Source organism: Gouania willdenowi, chromosome 18, assembly GCF_900634775.1.
Source record: "Gouania willdenowi chromosome 18, fGouWil2.1, whole genome shotgun sequence".
Classification (NCBI taxonomy): domain Eukaryota; kingdom Metazoa; phylum Chordata; class Actinopteri; order Blenniiformes; family Gobiesocidae; genus Gouania; species Gouania willdenowi.
Genome location: NC_041061.1, coordinates 3664529 through 3673977, shown reverse-complemented (window position 1 = coordinate 3673977; position 9449 = coordinate 3664529).

Sequence of the window (9449 nt, the reverse complement as noted above, 5' to 3'; positions counted from 1 at the left end):
ATTTTTTTTTTACAGAGGGATTCATTGTTGAAAAGGTACTGGTCCAGTTTGATTGATTGAATGGTGATCGAGCCAATCACAGCCAGCCATTTGATGAGAAGATAAACAAAATGTTAACAGCGATGAGTAAAGTGGAAGCAAAGTGACAAAAAATGAGTAACAGGTGGTCAAAAATGGTCCAAAAGTAGCAAAAAGAGTGAAAAGTGACTAAAAATGGGTGAAAAAACAAGAGTGGCAAAACAAATTGACAAAAAAGAGAAAACAGGTGGTATGTAATGGAAGAAGGTTGCTTAAATGAGCAAAATGTGACAAACAGTCGTGAAAAAGGGGCAAAATGTAGGGAAAAAAGGAAACAAGAGGTATTTATTAGACAAAAGATAGCTCATTTAGATGAAAAGTGGCAAAAAAAAAAAATGGTTAAATAACTGACAAAAAAGGGATAAAAGTGACAAAAAAACTTGCGCAAATGATAAAAAATGGGAGTAAAAGGAATATTTATTGGCAAAAGGAAGCTAAAATCTGAAAATACAAAAAAACTGTCAACATTTTTGCAAAAAGAGCAAAAATAAGACAAAGGAAGTTTCAAAATGGTCAATGAAAAAGGTTAAAAGGAGATTAAAAATTTCCCTTTTTTAACGTTTTCTGGGACAATAATGATTAAAATTAAGACATAAAGAGCCACACGTTGAGTATCACTGACTTAATAACAGCTTTATCATGGTTTCAGTAAATTATTATAATAAACTAAATTGGGAGTCGACGGCTGCGCTACCTTAGAACAACTCTCACTTTTAAAAGTGCTGCTCAATCCCTGGTTGTGGGCCCCAGGTGGTAGCCCACATGGACCATGTGAGGGGCCCTCAGGCCTGTTCTAACACAAGCACTCGTCACAAAGAGCTCCGTCTAAAAGCGGATTTACTTTCCGGGATTCAAACTGGTAAAGATAAACACAGATGTACAGTAGTCAGAGCCTTACAGTAGAACAGAGGTTCCCAACCTTTTTTAATCATGTTTATTAAAGTATTTTACAAATACAGAGCAGCCAGGATAAGTGCACTAAGTCACAAGATATTTTTATACTGAATTTTATTTGCACTTGATTTATATTTGAGAAAGTTTAAGATACAGTCATTTGATATTTATTGTGTGTGAGATGTGTATTTGTAATAAATCATTATTTTTTTTTTTTTTTTTTCAAATTCCTAGACATTTGAGTGGATCCCATTTTAGTTCAGGGGCTAAATACAGACCAGTCTGATCTCATGTGGGCAGGGGAAACGAACAATTTTAACATCAATTGTGCTCTAGTTCATTATCACTTCAATTCACTTTAAAAATTCTTGATTTCACCCTTTTTTGTGTATTTTAGACACATTTTGTGAAATTGTTTGTGAGAAATTGCAAAATGTTGTGGAGTTTTATTAAATTGGTTAATATCACATAATTGATTACACAATACCGCTTTCTGTATATATATATATATATATATATATATATATATATATATATTTCTGTTTACAGAAAGTGGATTTCTTATAAAATCTCACACAATTGTTGAATTTAAAAAACATGTTATATATTTCACGTTTATTTTAAAGTGGCTATAGTAAAATAGGAACATGATGATTTCTTTTCCATTGTTGTTGGAAAATGAAAAAATTGTATATATTAAGAGAGAAAGTGTTGCATGTTGAAACTACTAGAGCGTGTATTGCACAAAGTCACCAGCAGGAGGCGCTGAAGAACCACCACATAGAGCTGAATGAGACATGGGGACACTGGTTCTCACACTGGTTTTTTGGCATCAGTACCCCCTTTCTCTAACTTTTGAATGCTAGTACCTTGGTCTGACTACAACATGTTGCTCAGAATTCTGTGAAAAAAACTTCTTTATAGCATTTAGATTTATTTCTATCATTATCATTTATGGTTTTTTCCTGCAAAATCATTTCTATCATCATTTTGTGTGTTTTTGGTGTCATTTTGCTGGTCTGTTCTTTTTATTATTCAGTATTTTTCTCTTATTTTGTGTATTTGTTGTCGCTTGTGTGAGTTGTTGGTATTATTTATCCATCCATCCATCCATCCATCTTCTCCCGCTTAGCCGTTTCCGGGTCGCGGGGGCAGCATCCTCAGTAGGGAGGCCCAGACTTCCCTCTCCCCGGCCACTTCCTCCAGCTCTTCCGGGGGGACCCCGAGACGTTCCCAGGCCAGCCGAGAGACATAGTCTCTCCAGCGTGTCCTGGGTCTTCTCCGGGGCCTCCTTCCGGAGGGACGTGCCCTGAACGCCTCACTAGGGAGGCGTTCAGGGGGCATCCTAATTAGGTGCCCGAGCCACCTCATCTGGCTCTTCTCTATGTGGAGGAGCAGCGACTCTACTTTCAGCCCCTCCCGAATGACTGAGCTTCTCACCCTATCTCTAAGGGAGAGCCCAGCCACCCTACGGAGGAAACTCATTTCGGCCGCTTGTCCCCGTGATCTTGTTCTTTCGGTCATGACCCAAAGTTCATGACCATAGGTGAAGGTTGGAACGTAGACCGACCTGTAAATCGAGAGCTTCGCTTTTTGGCTCAGCTCCCTTTTTACAATGACAGACTGGTGCAGACTCTGCATCACTGCAGACGCCGCACCAATCCGCCTGTCGATCTCTCGCTCCATCCTTCCCTCACTCGTGAACAAGACCCCGAGGTACTTGAACTCCTCCACCTGGGGCAGAACCTCATCTCCAACCCGAAGAAGGCACTCCACCTTTTTCCGGTCGAGAACCATGGACTCGGAATTGGAGGTGCTGATTCTCATTCCGGCCCCTTCACACTCGGCTGCGAACTGATCCAGTGAGAGTTGAAGGTCACGGTATGTTGGAGCCAACAGGACCACATCATCTGCAAAAAGCAGTGATGCAATACTGAGGCCCCCGAACCGGACCCCCTCAACGCCCTGACTGCGCCTAGAAATTCTGTCCATAAAAGTTATGAACAGAATTGGTGACAAAGGGCAGCCCTGGCGGAGTCCAACCCTCACCAGAAACGATTTCGACTTACTGCCGGCAATGCGGACCAGACTCTGACTCCGGTCATACAGGGAACGAACAGCTCCTATCAGGAGGTTCGATACAACATACTCCCGGAGGACCCCCCACAGGAATCCCCGAGGGACACAGTCAAATGCCTTTTCCAGGTCCACAAAACACATGTGGACTGGTTGGGCAAATTCCCATGACCCCTCAAGGACCCTGCTGAGGGTGTAGAGCTGGTCCACAGTTCCACGGCCAGGACGAAAACCACATTGCTCCTCCTGAATCCGAGGTTCAACTATCCGGCGGACCCTCCTCTCCAGTACCCCTGAATAGACCTTACCGGGGAGGCTGAGGAGTGTGATCCCTCTATAATTGGAACACACCCTCCGGTCCCCCTTCTTAAAAAGGGGGACCACTACCCGGTCTGCCAATCCAGAGGCACTGCCCCCGATGTCCACGCGATGTTGCAGAGTCGTGTCAGCCATGACAGCCCCACAACATCCAGGGCCTTGAGGAACTCCGGGCGGATCTCATCCACCCCCGGAGCCCTGCCACCGAGGAGCTTTTTAACCACCTCGGCAACCTCAGAGATAGGAGAGTCCACTCTCGGGTCCCTGGGCCCTGCTTCCTGATTGGAAGGCGTGTCGGTGGGATTCAGGAGATCTTCGAAGTATTCCCCCCACCGATCCACAATGTCTCGAGTCGAGGTCAGCAGCGCACCATCCGCACCATACATAGTGTTGACGGTGCACTGCTTCCCCCTCCTGAGACGCGGGATGGTGGTCCAGAATCTCTTCGAAGCCGTCCGGAAGTCGTTCTCCATGGCCTCACCAAACTCCTCCCATGTCCGGGCTTTTGCCTCAGCGACCGCCGTGGCTGCACTCCGCTTGGCCCGTCGGTACTTGTCTGCTGCCTCCGGAGTCCCACAGGCCAAAAAGGCCCGGTAGGACTCCTTCTTCAGCTTGACGGCATCCCTCACCCCCGGTGTCCACCAACGGGTTCGGGTATTGCCGCCACGACAGGCACCGATCAGCCGCCTCAGCAACAGAGGCACGGAACCTGGCCCACTCGGACTCAATGTCCCCCACCTCCTCCGAGACATGGTTGAAGTTTTCCCGGAGGTGGGAGTTGAAGCTCCTTCTGACGGGTGACTCTGCCAGGCGTTCCCAGCAGACCCTCACTATACGTTTGGGTCTGCTAGGTCTAACCGGCATTACCCCTCTGGGGGGTGGTGTATTGAGATGTACACGTACTCACATTCACATCACACACACATATACACACACACACACCAACTGACGCACACAAATTATCAAGACAGATATTGCTCAAACGTCTCCACTGTTGAGGCATCTGACCCCCTCCTTTTCCTCTCATCAGGGTGGGACTTTTCTCTATCTGTATAAAGTTTAAGCTGTGGAACTTTCCAGTTAGTTGCTCGCCACTTGCCCTTCCTACAGGATGGAAGCCTTTTTTGTACTCTTTTTCATTTAGTTTATAATAAATCCTTTTTTTTATAAAATTATCATGCTTTGGCTGGACTTCATCATTCAACCGGAGCACAAATCATGTTTCCAAATGAGGGCAACCGCAAATTTGCCGTGACATAGGGTAACGCAACACCCGGCTTAAGTATAATGATGGTGGTCACGAAAGTGAAAGGGTGAGGGCTTACATCTGGAACTGATATTTAAGATCAACATATCTCAAGCTTTATTTATAAAAAAAGCGCTTTTCATAAAACAAAATGCAGCTTTTACAAAGTGAAAAATAAAAATAAACAAAACATCCACCCGATACAAACCCCACCCACCACACACAGACGCACAGGTTAAAATAAAGACAATGGCACATGACAGAGGATCGAGGTAAGGAGACATCACAAGTATCCATCTGCACCAGGAGCAGGATACAGACCGTGGGTACAGGGCGCTGAGACAGAGCCCCCAGTCCAGCAAAATAGCTAAAGCCATTTACCAGCACTGAGGGCCACGAGACAGACAGCACTACTGCAGCCACAGCCCATCACAGCCCCGAGGGCAGAGGGCTCCCTCCGAGGAAACACTGGGATAGTAGTCCTAAAACATCAAATCTATCAATTACAGCAAGGAATATCTGTGTGTATGTGTGTCATAGCTGCAGCTTGGTTCAAAGCTGTGAAACATGGGGTTTGTTTGGACTGAAATAGACCATTTAATGAATAATTTCATTAAAAAATCTTCCTTTGCTGGAGCCTTTAGTCACGTGGTGCAGTACAGCCAATCACTGCACACCATAGACACGTGTGTGCACTACAGCCAAGTGCGCATCCAATCCAGCAAACACTGCGCGTGTTTGTGTGTGCATGCATCAGAGAGAGAGAGAGAATTCTAAAACTATCAAAACATCTTAAAAAAAACTATGAAAACAACATATAAGATAACGATCCTAAAACTATAAAAGCATAAAAGATAATCCTAAAATGAATAAATAAGTAGCTAAAAGCTAAATTAAACAAGTGGGTTTGTTCTTAAAAATATGAACATTCTCTGCATTCTCTGATTACCTAAGGTTAAGCCCAGTACGAGCTTCACTAAATGCCTAAGGCATGCCAGTCCATCCATGACTGATGTGCATTCAAGGGCCACTATTGTGGACCTGCCCCTCCCCCCGGGCTCAAAAGACCAGCCTGGCTGGCACCACCAATGGGATTGGCCACCCCCCATGACCGAGCCGCCTCTCCAGAGCAATCCCCTGAGAGCCAAGGACCCAACGCACATCACCACACTCCCCAGGGGACAGCCCAGGGAGCCCCCCCACCCAAAACCCCAAGAGGGTAGAGACCCATGCCCAGGGGACAACCAGCACCACGTCAGGCAGGCAACAAGAGGGCGCCATCCAGAGCCAGCAGGGGCTGAATCTCAGGCCAGAGAGAACCAGTACAGAGGCAGTAGCAGCAGCCCGCCCCGGGACAACAGCCGCACCCTAGGCCTAAGAAACAAAGGGTGCGGCGGTTCCATACATAGAAATACTAAAGTAGTCTTGCTTTACCTGGAATGACTAAACGTTAAAATACTACATAGTTGAGAAACTAGCCAGCGAACCCTGAAGGAAATTATTGTGACACATTGAACATAAATTCCTAATATTTTGCATGAAAGTGTGGTGAGGTCGAAATTCCTAGGTGACACCTCCATCAACTGAGATTTTACATCTTCCAAAATACATCGTGAAAATTTTAAAAAGAAGATTGAAGAAGAATCTTGAGTCACATTTTCGGACACATTCTACACTGAAAAGCTTACTTGATATTAAATATTTATATGTAAAGTCACGGTGACGGGAAGACCCAGTGGTTCCCAAATAGTCCTGTACCCCTTCAGACATTTAACCTGAAGTCATGTACCCCCTACTGCTGCACACTTAAAAATATAAGAATGCAATGCAGAGCTTTTCCACGTTGGGGTCGTGACCTCCTTTGGGGTCCCCTGAAATGTCTAATTTATAATAAAAAATAATGTTAAATAAAAATGTATTTTTTTTAAATGTTTTAATTATTATTCTTTTCCAAATTATAACACCACACACAAAACAATCTTAAATAACTGTATTCTATACTTTCACTTTCTCAAATATAAATCTAGTTCAAATAAAATGCAGAAAATTCTAGTCAGAAAATAATTTGTGATATTAAAATGGGGTCACAACCCAAAAACGTTTGGGAACCACTGATGTAATGTCACATACAATGTATTCCTACAGTGAAATTTGTCTCTGAATTTTACCTATCCTGTTGAGGAATAATATATAATAATAATGAAAACAAAATGAATTTAAAAAAAAATCTGTAACCATGGGTAGTCTTACATCGTTTAATGTGTAATTTGTAGCAATGTATATATGTTATACAGATTGAAGGACTTCAGTCACCATTCATATTGCGTAAATTAAAATAAACGAAACTACGTTTCTGATTTAAGAATTGTGCATTTCCATAATTCTTTTAAAACTGAATTAAAGGTTAACATTTTAATTTGATGTAGTTCTGAACTTGTTAAATAAAAAGAAAAAATACATGTATAAAATGCGGCACTGGTGCCCCAGGAGACTAGATTGATAACACTGAGCAAAAGTACAACGTGCAGTAAACCCCTGTTGTAAAGATTAACCCGCTAATCATTTATTATTGTATAATGGGTGTAGAAATGTGATTCTGTGATTAACAATTGCTTTTTTTTTTCAGGACGAGTTGGATGACACTGCCCATGTTTGGAATGCACACAACATCATTCCCAGTGGTCAGCCCAATGTGATGTATTCACTGCCGGAACTGTATGGGACACAAGACTATCTCACTCCAGTTGACAATGATGATCTGCAACTGTGCAAAAGCAGATGTGTGTTTCATCAGTCAGTACCTTGTGATGCTGATATATATGAATTGGCCAACATCCTGATGGCAGAGCTCAACTTATCCATACCATCTGAGATTTATCAGGCTCTGGATTTGTATATGTGTCTGAGAGAGAAACTCAATGAATTGCTATAAAGCAGGGGTCACCAACACGGTGCCTGCATGGACCATGTGAGGTACCCTCAGGACTGTACCGGAACGCTTGCCACCAATGAGCTCCATCTAGAAACTGATTTACTTGCCAGGCTTCAATCTCACAGATAACTGCAAATGACAGATGTTGTCAGTGCCATAGTAGAGTTACATACTGCTGCACTTCATAAGTTAGGTTATTTTTGTTGAAACATTGTGACAAATGTTTTATGTGTCACAGATTTGAGATATGGGTTGTGATATGTTTTTGAAAAATATTACATTAAAGGTTAAATTGTACAAACATGTTTCACATTTGATCATTTAAAGTAATTAGTGGTTTAGTAAAATAGGAACATGATGAGTTTCTGTTGGAAACAACTGCATGAAATAAATTAAAACTTAAAGTTAAAATGTGCTGCTTTTTAAACTGGTAACCCTTTGGAATAATCACCAGCTTTGGAGTAGCTCACAGCTTTAGAAAGGTTGCTGACACCTGCTATAAACATTACTTTTATTATGTGTTCAATGATTTTGGACATTTTTTATATAAAGTGTATAGAAAGAGCACACAATAGCTATAAAACATTGTTTAATATTTTCATAAAATACTTTTTTTTTTTAACAGGGATGAGAACACTGATTGCCTTTAAAAAAAATAATGCATTAGATGTGCAGTACACTTAAAATGCACAATATTAAATCTTGGAAGGAAATGACACCTGTAACAATGGCATCAAATGTGACCATCTCAATTTCAAGTGCAACAAAATATATCAAAGTAATACATTAACAAAAGACAAATGGAGTTTTACAAAAACATAACTAATGGTAACAAAGGATTGTGTCTCACATTGTTTAAAACAACATACTGTGTATCAAAATACTTCAGTGGAGAATAAGTGCTTAAAACAACCTAACTCTTATGTACAGTACATGGCTTTAAGTACCAACGGTTTAGGTGGATTTGAGTTCCCTTTAAAGTGATACACTTCTCAAACTTTTCAAATCAATTGCTACCTGAAAATGTATAACCTTCTAAGTACCACTTGGCCTAAGTTAAGATAAAACCAGGACTAAACAAGTCTAAAATGGACCTAAAATGGAAAAAAAAAATGTTTTTCTAGTAAGGGTTTGTTCAGGCTGTCAGCTAGGAAGATAAATTAAAAGTAGTGGACAAGCAAAACACCCTCCCTTCAATGAACCCAGTCCAGTAGCAACACTGTAAAATAGAACAACTACCTAACTTAAACAGTAAAAACTAATTGTGCAGATGAATAGAGTACCAGTTTGCGAACTACTGTACTAAATGCAATCTACAAAATCTGCATAAACTTGGGTATGGTAGCACAGTCTTATATTCATAATTTACACAATATCCATTTCCCAACAGTTGCTTGCCAAGACATTGTCAAATTCTGTACGGAAATCTGGGTAAGAGCTATAGGTACAATCGCTCCACAAGTGTGACTTCTAGGCCTTCTGTTAAGCCCTGTTTGATTAAAAGACACTATGATTTTCTCAACAGCCATAACTGAAGATCCTGTACAGAAGCGTAGTAGTTTCTCTGCCTTAGCTTGGTCACTATTTTTTGTGTATCGCTGTAGATAAGTAAATGTAACTTGCTCCATCTGAGAGAGAACAGCGTTTGAGGGCTGAAACAGCTGTGCCACTTTCCTTCCTGACGCCTTTTTTGATGTGTACAAAGCCACAACACTTTGTTTATCAGGCAACAGAACTTTAACATGAGACATGTGTGTAGAGAAGCAAACAATGACATATTTGGCCTCCTGGAGAATGGCTTTATGAGCCATAGTTTTAATAGCTCGCTGCATGCCTTCTTTGGATGGTAATGTTTGCGAGCCCATTCTTGTGAAAATGTCAAGCAAGTCCTCTTCATCAGATTGG